At 38.5% G+C, this 16,897-nt stretch overlaps 1 long non-coding RNA gene across 1 annotated transcript in view; it reads right to left on the bottom strand.

The window, feature by feature from the left end:
- Positions 1 to 570: 570 nt before the first annotated feature.
- The window catches only part of LOC307145350, a 38,258-nt gene continuing 21,931 nt past the window's right edge, over positions 571 to 16,897 (bottom strand). The window contains exon 3 of the long non-coding RNA XR_013818940.1: positions 571 to 642. This is a non-coding gene — a long non-coding RNA (uncharacterized lncRNA). The remainder of the gene's footprint in view (positions 643 to 16,897) is intronic.

The raw sequence follows: 16,897 nt of genomic DNA, 5'->3' as shown, positions 1-16,897 counted from the left end.
GTGCTGGGTGTCAGCAGGGCAGCAGATTTTAGCGAGGCCAGAGAGCACTCACCGCATGAGTTAGGTGTGATCTGAAGAGGACGTGATTTAGAGTGCTACGACCGGGCAGGTGAGATGACTGTGCGGCGGATACTTTGCTGGTGAATCAGCTGAAAGTCATTTCAAGAAGAGGGGGAGTGTGCAATGGTGAGCAGAGGTCAGGTTGTGCGCTTGTGCGTAAATATAAGACATTGCTGGAGGTGCAAAAGCTCTGTGCAGATGTCCAAATAAATGGTAAATCATTGTGGATCCTCAAATGCTTTTTGCACTGAATGTGTCTGTCAGCCAAGGGGCTAGCGAATGACTAAAACATTAGCAGGAATCCTCAGGGCTCTCACACGCTCTCCCATCCCCCTCTGTGCTAGGCCTGTGCAAACACACACATACACACACTGAGCCAAAATGGTGCCCATTCACATGCACACTTTAAAACATCATGGCCTCTCTCCGGCTGGGGAATGCGCATCCGTGCGTTGCTTCGCTCGTGTACACAAAGTGTCTATTTAGGTGTGTGTCCTCATTCCAAGAGCTGTAAAGATGCCATTGGCATCTCGGCCCAGAACACTGAATCGAGTTACAGGTGTTCCTTTTAACACAGTTGCCCTGAAAAAAAATAAAAAAACATTTTATGACCAAGCTTGTATGGAGGCCTGGGGAACCAGAAGTGACACAGACCCACAAAACAAGTTAAAACCACGTACCCAAGATCATAGACACCAAACACACACACACACACACACACACACACACACACACACAGAGAGAGAGAGAGAGAGAGAGAGAGAGAGAGAGAGAGAGAGAGAGAGAGAGAGAGAGAGAGAGAGAGAGAGAGAGAGAGAGTAAAAATCTCTCATATAATTCACAACATATCATCATTCTCTTGAAACGTTGGTCAGAAATTTTAATGTGAATAAATGGTGTGTGTAAATCATCTTGTTTTATGAGGTAAACATTCTTTATTTCTTCATACTGCATAACTAGTCTTTCACTAGCTAAAGTGAGCCGTTCACTCTCCTTACTCTTCTTTTAACAGCGTGGTTGAAAATGAAAATAAAGCCACAATGAATCTCTTTATATTTTTAACACAGACATTTGCATTTTAAAGGGCATCGTGATGAGTTAACTTAACAGTTTCTATATACTGTTACATTATTGCCTCTAATAATTATCAGTGATAAACTGCCTGAACATTAAAAAGAAATACAAATCCATTCACATTTTTATGGCTGGAAAAATTATAGTGTGACATTTGAGAGTCATTGAGCTGCAGCTTACGGGCTTATTTTGGAAAGTCAAAGACATCTCAAATGATTTGGCAGTTTGTAATTTGGCTGCGGTTTGGGATGGCTACAGTAAGATGGCCTCGATAAAGTCCTTTTTATTTAACACAAACTCTTAAATGAAAAATGTTGGGAGCAATACCTTGTTAAAGGCCTATAAGTTGACATGAACCATGGATATATGTATTTATAGTCTCAAAGAGTTGAGAGACAAAAGAGTATTATTTGCAACATGGCTCATTTCATTCACAAATGTCGGTGTCCAGCTAGGAATTCAAAACTTTAAGACTCATAAACAGAAGAAATAAATATTTTATATTATCATTATTACTACCACCACCCCTTCTACTACAACAACTTCTGCTTTTATCACAACTATTACTTTTACTACTACTACTATTAATAATAATAAATACAATTTAACAACTGTAAAATATACGTCTCAAAATACATTCCTGTAGATATACACACTGAAAGAGTTGCACTGGAACTGCATTCTGCAGAATTGATGTTTTCATGTGTTTTGTGAATGTTTCACCGCCCTCTGGCGGCATAATGAAGTATTGCAGCACGCTGCCCTTCCCCAAAACCTCCATAGCAGTGGATTAACAACCCTGTAGAAGGGCCCCAGCAATACAGATTTTGTATGTCATCCTATAGTCAAACATAACTAAACTGACTCATCAGCTTGCTAGCAGAGACTCAAAGACCCAAATACGGTGTGTTAGAGAAAGCAGACATTCAAATCAAAATCCCATTGCTCTACAGCAGCAATGTTGACATGTCAGCTGTTTGACAATCTTTTATTTTACTCCACAGTTATAATTAAATCTAATTAGTTTGCATGCAAAATGTTCAGCATTTCATGTTCCTGCATGTCAGAAATGTTGTTGCATTCATTTCTTTTAAACATTTTAAAAGTTTGTGATTACTTTTTTTTAAGCAATTCAGTCAATAGTTTTTTACAGTTTGCTTATTTGTGCTAGCCATGTGCTAATAAAGATAATATATTAACTCATAAATCAATTAGAGGTGATGATATGGATATTAGTTATATTTGATGTGTGTATAGTTTGATTAAATCTATAGTGGCACAAAGGATGTATGTGAAGTGACACTTTCGGGGACTACTCTTTACATCACTACTCCTCAAAAACAAACACTATCAATGCAAAGACAAATTAATGTATTAAATGTAATAAATGTATTTTGACCAAATACAAGCACCAATACCAATAAAATTATAGCTCACAATACATTTACTTTCAGCGAGAATGTGTTCGCTTTTAATTAAGTAAAACTGTTTTTCATAATTCATAATTTAGAATATTCATGCAACTGATTTCAGCCTGCAGTCCTATAGTGAGACTATAGGTGGCAGCACAACACCTGAGACATCAAGTACTTTTCTCATCTGACTGAGGAAACTAAAACAGGCCGAAAACTGTGTGCTTCCCTACAGTATGTCAAATTAGTAATATGTCTGAATACTAAGAACTCATGACAAACAATACAAAAAAATTACCCTGATGATGTGAGATCCTGTACAAGTCTTGTATTACTGTTGTACCTCTCAAAATCTATGACTGACTGATTTTAGATTCCTACAATCACTTTTTCTAGTCACTTTTTTAGTTTTTTTTTTAATCAGTTTTTAGTACTCTTCTTATGCCAACCCCAGCATTGTTTCTTATGCTAACCCAAAAATGTAGGCCTAAATGCCTATGTTTTTGAGGTTCAAATGGTGCAAAACGTGAATGTCTCATATGTCTTTAATGTTTGTGTCCTTTTTGAAGGGGCATCACTCATCTTGTAAGCACTCTGGAGCCATTTCAAATTAATTAACAAAATTACCTTCAATTAAAAAAACGGCGCCACAGATCTGACAATTCAGGCATTCATCAAGTCAGTGAGTGGCGCTCTGCCTAACAGGCTAGCAATGAGAAAAACAATGAGGAACAGGACTCCGCTTTTTACTCCGCATCTATCAATCTAACTATGCTGTTACAATTCAGTGGCAATAAATGAACATGTAATCCAGAGCCCCATCACAAATGCCACCTTGTGACAGAATGCATAATAAATGGTACCTAAGAGGAAATATTCTTAAACACATACACACACACACACACACACGGAAATCTCACTCAGACATGTCAATCTGTATCCACCAGTCAGGAATAGAGACAACAAGAAGGCATCAAAACAGCCAACATATGGAACAAGGAAGGAAACGAATCACAGTGGAGATGAAAATAACTGATAGATGGAGAAAATGAAAAAGAGATTAGATGTAGGGAGAACCGGTAAAGAAAAGGGGAGGAAGAGTGCAAATGAGGTGAGAGAGGAAGGGAAAGATGCGATGAAGTGGGAGATAGAGAGATGATGATGAGAGAGGCTGTGTATGTGTGTGTGTGTGTGAGAGAGAGAGAGAGTGTGTGTGTGTGTGTGTGTGTGTGTTGGGCTGGGAGACTGTAGAGGAGATTTATGCTAGTTGTATAATTTCTTTCCCCCCATCTCCAACTCCACCTCAGGCACCGGCCCACCCTCCCTGAGTCTCCTGCACCACACACACACACACACACACACACACACACTTCTCTCCTACCCGCCCGCACCGGAGCCCGTGATTAAGATTCAGGCGGGATACGACTGCAGCACTTTGCAAATGGAAGACTAGACATAATTTCCCTAAAATGCTGTTTTTTATCACCGATTTCCCCTCCACCAGCCTCCCACCACACGATTGATAGCTGATGGCACCTCTGACAACTTAACATTTTTATGACCAGATTTATGGCCTATCTGCTCCTGCCTTTTTATAGCTAAAACTCTGTAAAAATGCTTATTTCTGTGATAAGGAGAGGGAGGGTGAGCGTATCTGTATATATGCATCTGAGAGAAGGCACCGGGCTAACGTACATTTGTCGGTGACGAGCAGTGCCACCGCATTGCAGGCTGAGGAGCGAGAATTGGTGTCCTCCTGGTTCCCTCAGGCTCTGAGCTCCACTGAACCCGAACTAGAACATTCTGTGAGGTGGCAAGGCTGCAGCTCTTTGACAATGGCGGGGTGTGTTCAGAGCGAAGGAATGCCTTCAAAGGGAGGGTCTTTCGCTCTGCATGAATTACATGGCGTATTCACTGAAATATCACAGAAATGAATTGGACGCCTGGTCAAACTGACTTTGATTTTGCCGAAATAAATCACTTTTACATTCATTGGACTCCTCGGGGAGATTTACAGTTCAATCAGCATAGTTTTATAGTGATATTTAGGGGACTTAAACTTGTACGAAATACTTGCTGCTGAATATGGAATAGTGGCTTGAGTATCATCCTTGATCCTTGGCTTTAATTATCAGTCAATCTCTTCTGTCTTATTATTTAATACATAACAGCATTATTTTGATTAATTTGCAATACTATTAAATTCTTCAGGTTCTCAAAAAACCTAACCATGAATTTGTCCTATTATGGTTTCAACACTATAATTCTTTTCAGTTATTGTAAGCCATAACGACTGGTGTTTGTTTTTAATTGTGCATTTAAGCATTCTTCACCAGTGGAACAACATCAAAAACCACAGATTACCCAAATGTGGCATTCATTTGGACACTCTTTAAATTGTGACAATGAATTTGATGAAATGTCCGATTTCACCGTAAACACGACAGACATTAAGTGCAGAGTTTATGTGGCTAAATTTTTATGTGTTCACTGTTTATGTCTCCATGGCAAACTGCTCTTTTTATGTGTCAGTGGAACCAACATTTCTTCCTGAATTGGTGAGGTATTGTTTATGTGTTGGCAGTGCCTTACTGAATGCCGCTTGAGAATTTCCTTTTCTGCTACAAATCATGCACGTGCACAAGTTGGTGCTTTTTTTTCTCTCCAAATTTTTATGAATGCAGATGTCCACATATATTTGTATATATTATATCACTATGCTGAATTCCAACTGTCATGGCACTGCAGAAGCAGTGTTAGATTTACCCGCAGCAAAGCACCTCTCACATTCAGTTTCCATTCTTTTACACTCATTTCTCTCTGCATACATACCTTCCTACTTACATTTCCAAAACGACTCGCATTGCATTCATTCATTCCCTGGGAATAGAACCCATATCCTTTTTGTTGCTAACACCATGCTCTACTGCTTGAGCTACAAGAATGTTTCTTGAATGAATCTATCTATCTATCTATCTATCTATCTATCTATCTATCTATCTATCTATCTATCTATCTATCTATCTATCTATCTATCTATCTTTTCCCAGAGGCTCCTTTATTAGTTTAGGTCTTTGAGTCTATGAGTACATATAGCTTTAGCATGATGCTAATGCTTTCAGTGTAATTTTAGTAAATGCTTTCAAAACCCTGCAGGGTTGTTCTTTTTTTTATTTTATTTTTATTAACGTTTTGTAATTGCAGAATCAACACCTTTCTGTTTTCATCTCTTTCCTAGGCTCAAACTCCCTGAAATTTTCCATCACTCTTTTTTCCGTTCTGGGTGTCTAGAGAGGTGGTGGGAATTTTACGAGAAGGAATTTGAAAACGGAAAATGTGTGCTTCTAAAGTGCTCAAACCCAACAATCTTCCTAATGCAGTAAAGTGGAGTGTTAATGTCTTCCAGAGCAAAACTCTCAACATTGATGCTGTACATGGTGGTCATTGCTTCGTTGCTGACCTGCAACAGTTAACAGTGCATGGGACTGCAGTTCAGTTATTAAATCTGTTTCATGTCCTTGATGTACATTTAAACATGTGGGATATGTTGAAAGTCATTAGTTGGAGCATCAACTTTACCTGAATAACACTGGTGTGCATGTGTGAGAAACAAGCTTGTTTGTTTGTATTTAGCCACACAAACATTGCAAGCAGCTATGTGTGTATTCACACATCAATTAGATCTGTAATTGTGCCCTGCTGATTACCTGGCTCCCATTAGGAACCCCACTGATCACTGTCTGGTGTAAAACTGAATCCTGGAGTTCACCCAAAGCATTCACAAATGTGTTTGGCCTCCATGCTTGCTCTCGTACCTAATTGCTCTCATTTTCCTTGATAACCGGACAAGTACTTGCTGGTCTTAATGCCGTAACGAACAGGAGTGCTGTTCATACTCACGATGATTGCTTTGTGTATAGCAGAATTAATAAGGCATCGTTCTGTTAGCAGTGAAATATGCCTGACTGAAATGCTTCTAAACTTCCACTTTTCCAAAGACGTATGAAGTATGAAAATATGAAATATGAAGTATAATGCACTATATCAGTTATACCATGGTTGTCAGCCGATATTAGGGATTTCAATTTATCGGTATCGGTTGAAATTGGATATTTAATTGATAATGTGCATGCTCATTTCACTTCTCTAAGTTAACCTTTAGCTAGCTTAATCTTTCACTTAATCTTTCATATTAAAAATTAATAAGACTGTTAATTAATACAATAAATAATATCCATTTTTAATTCTTTTTTTTTTTAAGTATTAGTATAGCCATTTATTGGTTAACAAACATAACATTAAAAATAATTCATAAAAATCTTGATTAAATTTTACAGGAGTCATATCATAAGAAATGTGCTCACACTCTAGTTCTATTATCTGTGTTTACATTATATTGTACTGGTGGGGCATCTCACACCATACCACAAATACAGTTTGTTAACATCAGAAATGCAAATGCATTAACACGTCAATGCTTACGCTGCCTTTTCTCTGTCCGAGATCCCCAGTAGCAGTTGTGTTAAAGGGGTGGTTGATTATGATTTCACTTTTTTAACTTTAGTTAGTGTGTAATGTTGCTGTTTGAGCATAAACACCATCTGTAAAGTTACAATGCTCAAAGTTCAAAGCAAAGGGAGATATTTGCTTTTAAAGAAATTGTTTTTTAAGGACTACAACAAACGGCTGGTAAGGACTACACAAGCTTCCTCCCGGGTTAGTGAAAGCACTAACCCTAAAATTGACATAAACCCGCTCACAGAACACGATTTATAGATTATCATGACAGAATATGCTAATCAATGACTAGAAGATAGCTACACATAAGCTACATAAATTCATCAACTAACCATTCAGAAATGTTGTCTACATGTTGTCACTTCTTCTTGAGTCTCTCCATCTTTCTGACTTTGGTTTGAACATAAAAGGCTAAAATGTTTTGAAATTTCCAGTGCATGTCTGTGTGAGGCAAAAGAACAAGAGCTCTTGAAGCTCCGCCCACTGTGTAGGGAGCAGCATCTCATTTGCAGAGAGAGAGAGAAATATTATGTTATAAAAAGATTTAATATTATTTAAATAATATTTTTTATATATAAAAGAATATAGCACAAAAAATACATAATAAAAATAAAACAGTTGAATCTGTTTTTCCCATGTTTCAGATCCAGGGCTCCAGACTTCGACCATTTTTCCTGCCGGTGCGACCTAATATTTCTTTAGTTTAGTTCAAATGTTTCCACAACGTTGCCGAGCAGCGAATCTAAACGAAATGAAAGCGGAACGAAAATGCGCTACTCATTTATGCTTCACGGACCGTTTATTAGTTATAAGAGGACCAATAATAGACAGCGCAGCGCCCCGAACTTGCAAGTTGCGGGCCGATCTCGATCACGCGACACTGTTACTAGGAGATCCAGACTCTGTGAAGAAATCGATTGAATTCGCCTCAGAATTAATAACATCATCAAGATGCAGTGAGAAACATTCCGATTCGGCGCAGAATTCTCTGTTATAAACCATAGATATCAGATCAAACAGCGCTGACGTGGAAACCAGGAGAAACACTAGAAGGCTTTCAGTCCACAAATCAGCAACATTCACCATGGATTTAATGTAGTAACTGTAACCATAATGTGACAGAATTAGTCAAACGCTTACAAGTAGGTTACTACACATCTTTTTCCAGCACTTCAAAACTATCATATATAAATGTTATTTTTAATGTGATGACCAACACATATTTTGTTCATCCTTCAAAGATTGTCCTAAAACTAAAAAAAAAAAAGATGTAGGAAAACTCTTATTTAAACACTTATTTAAAAATAATAAAATAAATAAATTACCATTGTAAACAGTAGGATGCTTATTGGCTATTTTCACTCCCTAATATCATTTTTTCACTCGTTTTTAATTAATATTAAGACATTATGGGCCCTATCTTGCACACAGCGCATTGACTTTGTACACCGACGCATGTAGGCCTATCATTCCTATTTTGCACCCGCGCAAAGCGGACTTTTCCCTCCACAGACGCACGTCGGTTAACTAAGAAATACACTTGCGCTCCCCGGGGCGGTTCAGCGCAAAGAGGAGGCGTGTTCCGGCGCAAACGTTCCCTCATGCTATTTTACAGGTTTAGAAAACAATTCCACCACTGACCGAAAAAAAACAGTTTAAAGTCAGTGGCGCGTTGCATGTTATTCATATGCTATTTTAAGGGCGCATGCTTGGCCTTAATCAATGTAGCGTGTGCACAACGTACACTTTGATTCTCTCATCTACACACAGACGCAGCAGTTATCATTTTTGCAAATCAGATAGATAGATAGATAGATAGATAGATAGATTATTATAAAAGCATACATCCAAATTAACTTCGGTTAAACAGGCGTATGATCATTTGGGTAAATGTGTAAGTTAAACAGGCGTATGATCATTTGGGTAAATGTGTAAGCTTACACATTTACCCAAATGATCATACGCCTGTTTAACCGAAGTTAATTTGGGTGTGTTTCTCCATCCCCAACGTCCCTGACGAGAACGTCGGTCTCCTCGGCTGTGAACCACTCCTCACGTGCGGCAAATCCGCCGTTATAATAGGAATCCGCTTTAGAACAAGCGCGCCTGCTCTTAAAGGGAATGTGAGATGACGCTCTGATTGGTTTATTTCACGTTACGCCCAAACCACACCTATGAATAATGAAGCAACTTCAGACCAACCCATTTTAGATTTGCGCCGGGCGCAAGAGTCATTTATCCCGCCGGGAAAATAGCAACAGCGCCCAAGACCCGCCCACAAAGTTACTTGCGCTTTGCGCTTGACACTTGCGTTTCAGATCTTTAAAATAGGGCCCTATGAATTATAATAATTAAAGATCATTTCATCTACACCCTAAATTAAGCTTAGTGCTTTATTGTCAGCCCCAGTGCTACCAGATATTTTTTTGCAGAACTCAGTGGCTCCGGTGCTGCTGCTGCCCTCAAATGTTAGTCTGGAGCCCTGTGAACTTAAAATAAAACTGCACATTGTAATATCTGTACGTTAAGTCTATTTATTAGTAAATAATTTGTCAGTATTACAGTTATTTTGGGGAAAATTTGAATAATTGCATTGCAAGCTGATTTAAGGTGTGCCCCTAAATTTTCTGCTTGCACTCCTAAAATTTTCAGTCAGGGGCTACAGAACTAGTAAAAAAAAGTTAGTCTGGAGCCCTGAGATCTGTCTTACGACATGATGAATAGTTAGCAGTACACAGAACTTAAAGGGATACTCCACCGTTTTTTCATATTAAACTATGTTATTCCCTTAACTAAGACGAGTTGATACATACCTGTCTCATCTCAGTGCGTGCACTTAATCGCTCTAGCGCGCGGTGACACTTTGAAAGCACTTAGCTTACCCCAGTATATATTCAATGGTATCTAGCAGCAATGAATTTAGAAGTTACCAAACACATCAACGTTTTCCCTATTTAAAAACAGTTACACGAGTAGTTACACGACCAAGTATGGTGACAAAATAAAACGTGGCGCTTTTCTAAGCGGGTTAAAAAGGATAACTATAATGTATGGCGGAATAGCACTTTTGGAAGTACTTCGACTCGGCGCAGTAAAAAGTCACGCCTGATCTTCTTCCCACTAGGAAGAGGATCAGCAGGATTTAAAGCAGGAGCTCAAACTGCTTCCATGTTATTCCAAACACAGCCCATGTGGATAAATGGAATATTTTCCATTTTGCCAATCTATGCATTTAAAATAAAGCCTCAATGATTGACCCTTATAGAGGGCAACTATAAAGGGTGATTAAATGGAGAAAAAAACAGTCACATCTTTGGCAAACATAATCATAAGTCAGGCTCTCCAAATTCCTATAAATCATTTGACATTTGTTTCAAATCCATCATTAATGAGCATTCACTGTATTAGTATGTTTCACTGTACCATGCCTGCATGTTGTGTGTATGTATAGTTGCTTATTTGTGTGTACAAATACTTATTTAAGGCCTGTTTTGTCTGGTTGAGATTTTCCAAAGCTTGCTCTTTAGGATGTTCCTCATTAGTGTGAATATTAATGCGGCCAGAAAAAAAAGGGGAAGGCAGTAGGACAGGGAGGAAAAATGTAAAAGGAATTTGGAAGAGCTTTTTAAAGGGGCCATTTCATCTGAATAGTTATTTTTTTTGCAGTCCTCCCAAGGCTCGTAACTGGCGGTCTATGAAGAGAGACAAGCCGCAGAGGGGCTTCATTTAAAACCTAAAGGTCACAGCACAGAGAAAGGTCTCCAGCTCAGCCAAAAATATAAAAAAGTGGAGGTGGAGAAAGAAACTGAGAGAGAGAGAGAGAGAGAGAGAGAGAGAGAGAGAGAGAGAGAGAGAGAGAGAGAGAGAGAGAGAGAGAAGAAAGAGAAAAAGAAGGGTACGGAGGGTGGGTGCACGGGTAAAATGATACAAGGGGTAAATGGCAACTACTGAATGCAAATGTATACAGAAAAAAGCATACAGAGAGAACACAAATCAAGCCAAATGTAATGACATAAAAACAGAAGAAAAAAAGACACATTTTGAAAACATGATGAAGTCATTAAAGCAAACAGAACACTGTGTATTTTTCTAACGAGCTTATGTGAATTAATTCCATCCAACCACATGCAAAACATTTTCTTATCCTCATTTTGTCGATCTTCGTTTCTTTCACATGCAATTATTTTTCTGGACAGCTCTTCGGACAAAATCAAAACGCTGTTAGGAAATGTGCCAGCATGCCCAGAAATCTGCACCGGAGCCATCGCTTAAAAGTGCATTGGCACTCTGCCTTTAATGCAGGTACCTGGCAGTCATGCTTTTCCAGCTTGGTTGAAACCCAGAGTCTTTTCAGATGGGAAATTAATTTTGCTGTGTTCCATCCCGTGAAAAGCCTTTTCCATTCAGCAATTATATGCAAGAACAAAAGCCACCTTTACATTTTCAAAGCAAATTGCTTACACTCTTACTGCCATCACTTTTGAGGCATTTATAGTTTGCTCAACAGTTGGTGTTCAACTTATTGGGCATTAGCAATGGTTGTCTGTTGCAGTGCAATCTGTGCCATCTCTCCAACCACCATGGCAGCTAGTCCTTTACACACAGCTGTAATCAATCACTTGTTTATCTGTGGGCTCACTTAAATTACCCAGTGAGTACACCACACAACAGCACAAACCCAGAAGAGCAGTGTGAGCCAGACGACAGACCTTGATCTAAAGCCCTGCACTCTGCACTGATAACACTCCGGCTTCCCCTTTAATGTCCCCAGCACAGAGAGATGCACCAGGCCCCCTAGTAAACGGAATGCCCCTGCTCGCTTGTAAAAGTAGGGTCCCTGGAAGACAGAAAGAGAGAGAGAGAGAGAGAGAGAGAGATAGAGTGGGGGATGGGTAGGATCAGGAACGAAAGGGAAGGAGGAAAATCACACATCCAGGAATTAACTCCCTCTATCCATTGCCTGGATCAATCCCCTCTGCAATTCCCAATCCGCCCCCATCTCTCTTAAACTCATACCCAATTCCAATCATGGCCACAGTAAAGCTCTCTTGTAAAATACCACAATGCGACCTCAGACTTCAGTAAATTAGATGCCGGTTGGACCCCTTTGCTTTGAAATACAGCGCAGGTCTGCCTGGAGCAGCATTAAAACTGAGGTCAGCCCAGCCACTGCACACAAGAGATATTCCTCCTGCCATAACAGTGTGTTTGTGCGGAGGTATGTTTGCAAACCTCATTTAAAGGAGCTGAATGAGAGGCTAAAGCCTGCCAGTTTGGCATCGGCTTTGTGCATGTTTGTCAGTGGGTCTGTGCGTGCGGGTCCCTGGCGAGGGTGTACCCAGTATGCGTCAACGTGCTGCTTGGGCCAGGCATGGCCACCGATCAGATGGATGATCAAACTCTAATCATTCCCTCACGACCCATCCCGGGTAAAGCTGTCATTAATTTTGCGGAATTACATCAAATTGGAGACATTCTTTATGCGGCCCACGGCCTACAGACAGTTATACGATGGGGACTGCTGTGCTAAGCAGATGGGGCAGCTTGGCCGTGCATACTAAATACTGCTGCCCCCCTTCATGTTTCTCCCTTTCTCTCTGGCACACCAGCTCTCTCTCTCTCTCTCTCTCTCTCTCTCTCTCTCTCCGTCCCTTCATCTCTGTCACTTACGTACTTCCCTCTCTCTTTGTCTTTTACCCTTCTGGGGTCTTTGATTGACTTTAAGATTTTACTTTACCTCTCTTCTCCCTGCCCTTCTATAATTCACTTTAGATAGCATTTTTTCTTTGTTTTTCATCAGTAGTATCCACATGCTCTCTTTCCAACAGGAAGGACTATATGTTCAGGGTGTGGCGGGTATTTGTTACTGATGTTTACACCTACCCTCCCAAGAAAAATGGCCCGCCCCAGAAAGCTTGTTGTCAGCTCACTCATGTTGCAACCAAACGCAAGCTACTGCATGTCATCTGCATTCACTGCACTCATTCAGACGCTGTAATCTGTCACAAAAGACAGAAGATGTCACTTCTCTTTCTAACATGGTTCATAAGCTATATTTTGTCATGCATGGCTATTTTTCAATCAATAAAGACATTTTTAAAGCAGAACACTATTATAACATTAGTCATCCAAAATTATTGTTGTATCAAACTCATTTTTGCAAAAAAAAAAAAATTAAGTTCTGTCAAATCGATTAATCACATCTAACATAAAAGTTTTTGTTCACATAATATGTACGTGTATATATATATATATATATATATATATATATATATATATATATATATATATAATATTTATATATATTTTATATATCTATATACACAGACATGCGTGCACACACACACACACACACACACACAAATATATAATATATATAATAAGATATATACAGCATACATTGTGTAAACAAAAACTTTTATGTTAGATGCGATTAATCGATTAATGGATTTGACAGCATTAAAATAAATCTTTCTAAAATTTGGGGTCTGTGAGATTAGAGTTTAAAATGTTCTTAAATGTAAAAGTATCTTATACACTCACCAGGGCTGCATTTATTTGATGAAAAATACAGTAAAAACAGTAATATTGTGAAATATTCTTACAATTTAAAATCTGAAGAAATTTAATTTCTATTTTAATATATTTTAAAATGTAATATATATTTAATATAGCTGTGATGGCAAAGCTGAATTTTCAGCATCATTACGCCAGTCTTTAGTGTCACATGATCCTTCAGAAATCATTCTAATATGCTGATTTGCTGCTTAAGAAACATTTATTGTTATCAAAGTTGAAAACAGGTGTGCTTAATATTTATGTGGAACTGTGACACATTATTTCAGGATTCTTTGATGAACAGAAGCCATTACAATGATTCTTATTATTATAATGGATTTGCACTGTAAGCATCATAAAGTTACGATAAATTTTGTTCGGTTCTCTGATTGAGTACATCAAACATATTCACTGACTTGCCAGCTGAGAGTAGCCTACCTATCAAAACATGGTAGATTAATGTTAATACAGGTTACAAAGGTCTGATTTGTAGAAAACAATTCGAATTACCACAAAAACTCAATAGTCGTCATTCTTCAGGTTTTGCAGTATCTATAAAACAAGCATGAGGAATCCCTGACCAGGTTAGTAATGAGATGATAAAATGACTGGCCAACATAAGTCTGGCCTGCACCAGATCTTCTCATTGATCTCCTCAGAAACACTTGACATGGAGCGCCTGGGAGGAGGAGCGAGGTTAGGAGTGTCATGGGCCTGAGGGAGACTCGTCATCAAGCAAGGTCGGTAACACACTGTCTGTGTGCCATCAATCACACGCCTCTGCCCTTCCCCCCTTCCTGCCTGCCTCTCACGCAGCCTTCCACCCATTTCAGCCAAGCTCACTCTGTTAAAACAATCTCAGCACCTTTATTGGGCTGCCTCATTTACTGCCTGCATGCAATTACAGGCTGAGGGTGGCCATCTTGTTTGCAATGCATGGCTACGACTCCCTTCCTTGCAGGGCAAACTGGTTCTAATGCTATTATACATGCACAATCAAAGTGACAATACAATAATAATTTGTTTTCTAACACTTTCTAACAAATGTGAGGTCCAAAAAAGGGGAAAAACAGTATGGTACAATAGAATATACAGAAATAGAAGGAAATGTGATATGTGAGATATTAACAAACTAAAATACATTTACAAAAACACAAAACAGCGCACAAGCCAGTATGAAGTGATCATATTCCCCAGGTGGTTTAAAAGGTTTTTTTTTTTTTTAAATCAATCAATCATTGTTTATAATAAATTGTATTGTCTTCTCTCTATATGTATAATGTTCACCAGCTCACTTAACCGCACATCAAATGTTAAAACCACGTCCAGTTTCCACCTCTGAAGAAACAATCTCTTTGCAAGAACTATAAATAAGGAGGTAGACTGCCGTTCATACAAGGAGGGTTCTGAAATAACCCCCAAAATGCAATCGTGTCTGGAACCATCTCCTTTTTCAGTCAAAATGATCAGTCCAGTACCTGTGAAGTTTACAGCATGTCCATTCAAGACAATGTTTTATCAGTGGTTAAATCATTTGATAATTTTGAAGCTGATTTGGAGGACTCCAAAATGTGCAGGCAGTGCAATGGACAGTGTAAAGATATTAAAATAGTCAAATATTCACTTAAGCTCTAAATCCTTAACATCAAAGGCATGTGAGTCAGCACTTCATTTAGAATGTATCACTTTGACTTGTGACCTCCTAATATCACCATGAGACCAGCTCATCTATGTGTTGTATGTGCCAAATTCCTCGAGAAACTTCTTCTGCAATATATAATTATAATTATTCATGCATTTAATAATGCCTCGAATATGAAAGATAACATGCCTGGCTGATCCAAGCTATTACTCAGGCTATATAGAAAAATAAAGTGAGTTTTACTTGTGTATCAGTGTCTTTACAATTTACATCTAAAAGATTGTGACGTTACAAAACTCTATTTGAAAATGTATGGGCATTCACATTCATGTCAAAGAAATGTTTTTTTTTTTTAAAGGTTTGTGTGATTAAGCCTAACTGTACTATCATTCAATAAAAAAAAAAAGAACATTATATGTTTATAAATAGTAATATACTTAAAGAAAAATCTTAGAGGACAATGCACAGCTACACCGCAGCTCTTTCCTTTTTCCTAAAAGTACACTGCCATCTTGTGTTCACAACGAGAACATCAGACAACTAATGTTTTGGAAAAGAGGTGTCTCCTTGGTTCTTTAAAATGCTAAATATCTAACTCCATTAACTATTGATTAAATATAGCTTATAATACATTTATTTCCCCTCTTTATTACACAAACTGAGCTACAAGTTAGCCTTAGTGTGAGAGACAAATTATTGTAAGAATCATTGAAAAATGATAGGCATTTAGCATCTGCTTTTCAGCTTCATGGCCAAGCATTCTAGTTTCAAGTTTCTGTGAGTCAGCAAATGAAGAGTGCTGTTTACTCCAGCTGAATGTGTGTCGGCCTACTGAGACAGCAGAAATCAAAGTAGAATAACCCTGAAAAGCCATTGCAGGCATCAAACAAGCATGTGAGTGATATATGTCCCACGCAGGTGCTTTATATTATGTATGCGAATATTATGATATTATATAACATGTCTCTTGGAAACCAGACACAGTCGAATCGCTCTTCTGAACCGGATCTTTTTACTGAATAGTTTGAACTGGTTACAACAGACCGAACGAACGATTTGTTCGAAACGAACCGAATCAGGTCGAGTGATTCTGGCGTCAACCGACTCATTGAACCAAGAGCTGTCTCTTTCTGACATGTCAATTTTGCAGCAAGCCAAGAACCGAGCTGACAGTGTGAGCATTTTAAGTTTACCAAAGATTTGACTGATGGGGCGATATATTATTACTAGAGTAGCCTATTTGCAAAATTATTACAAATAGAACATATAAAGTTGACTTGACTGTATGACACTTTTATTAACACAAATACATGACAGAGTTTATTTCAAAGAATATCACTTTTTAGTTATGAGACGTAAATGAATGAATCACTGAATCGATGTTTCGAACTGTTCGAAAGAGCCTATTCGCGGAAATGAGTCAGACTAGTTCATTTCGCAATCGTGTTGCTTTTCACCATGCGTGTTTAACGAACACGTATCGCATTGGCCAAGAGTTGATTGACATACACATTTAACCAATAGAAACTAAGACGATGAATCCGATGAGAAACGTGAACCAATCAGAGCTTCAATCGCTGTACCGTTACCATGACGTTTGACTTCTCACATCGACCTTCAAAGCATTCTCGTT

This window comes from Squalius cephalus (genome assembly GCF_949319135.1).
Source record: "Squalius cephalus genome assembly, chromosome: 18".
Classification (NCBI taxonomy): domain Eukaryota; kingdom Metazoa; phylum Chordata; class Actinopteri; order Cypriniformes; family Leuciscidae; genus Squalius; species Squalius cephalus.
The sequence above is the reverse complement of the archived record's forward strand: the minus strand, read 5'-3'. Positions and strand labels throughout refer to the sequence as shown.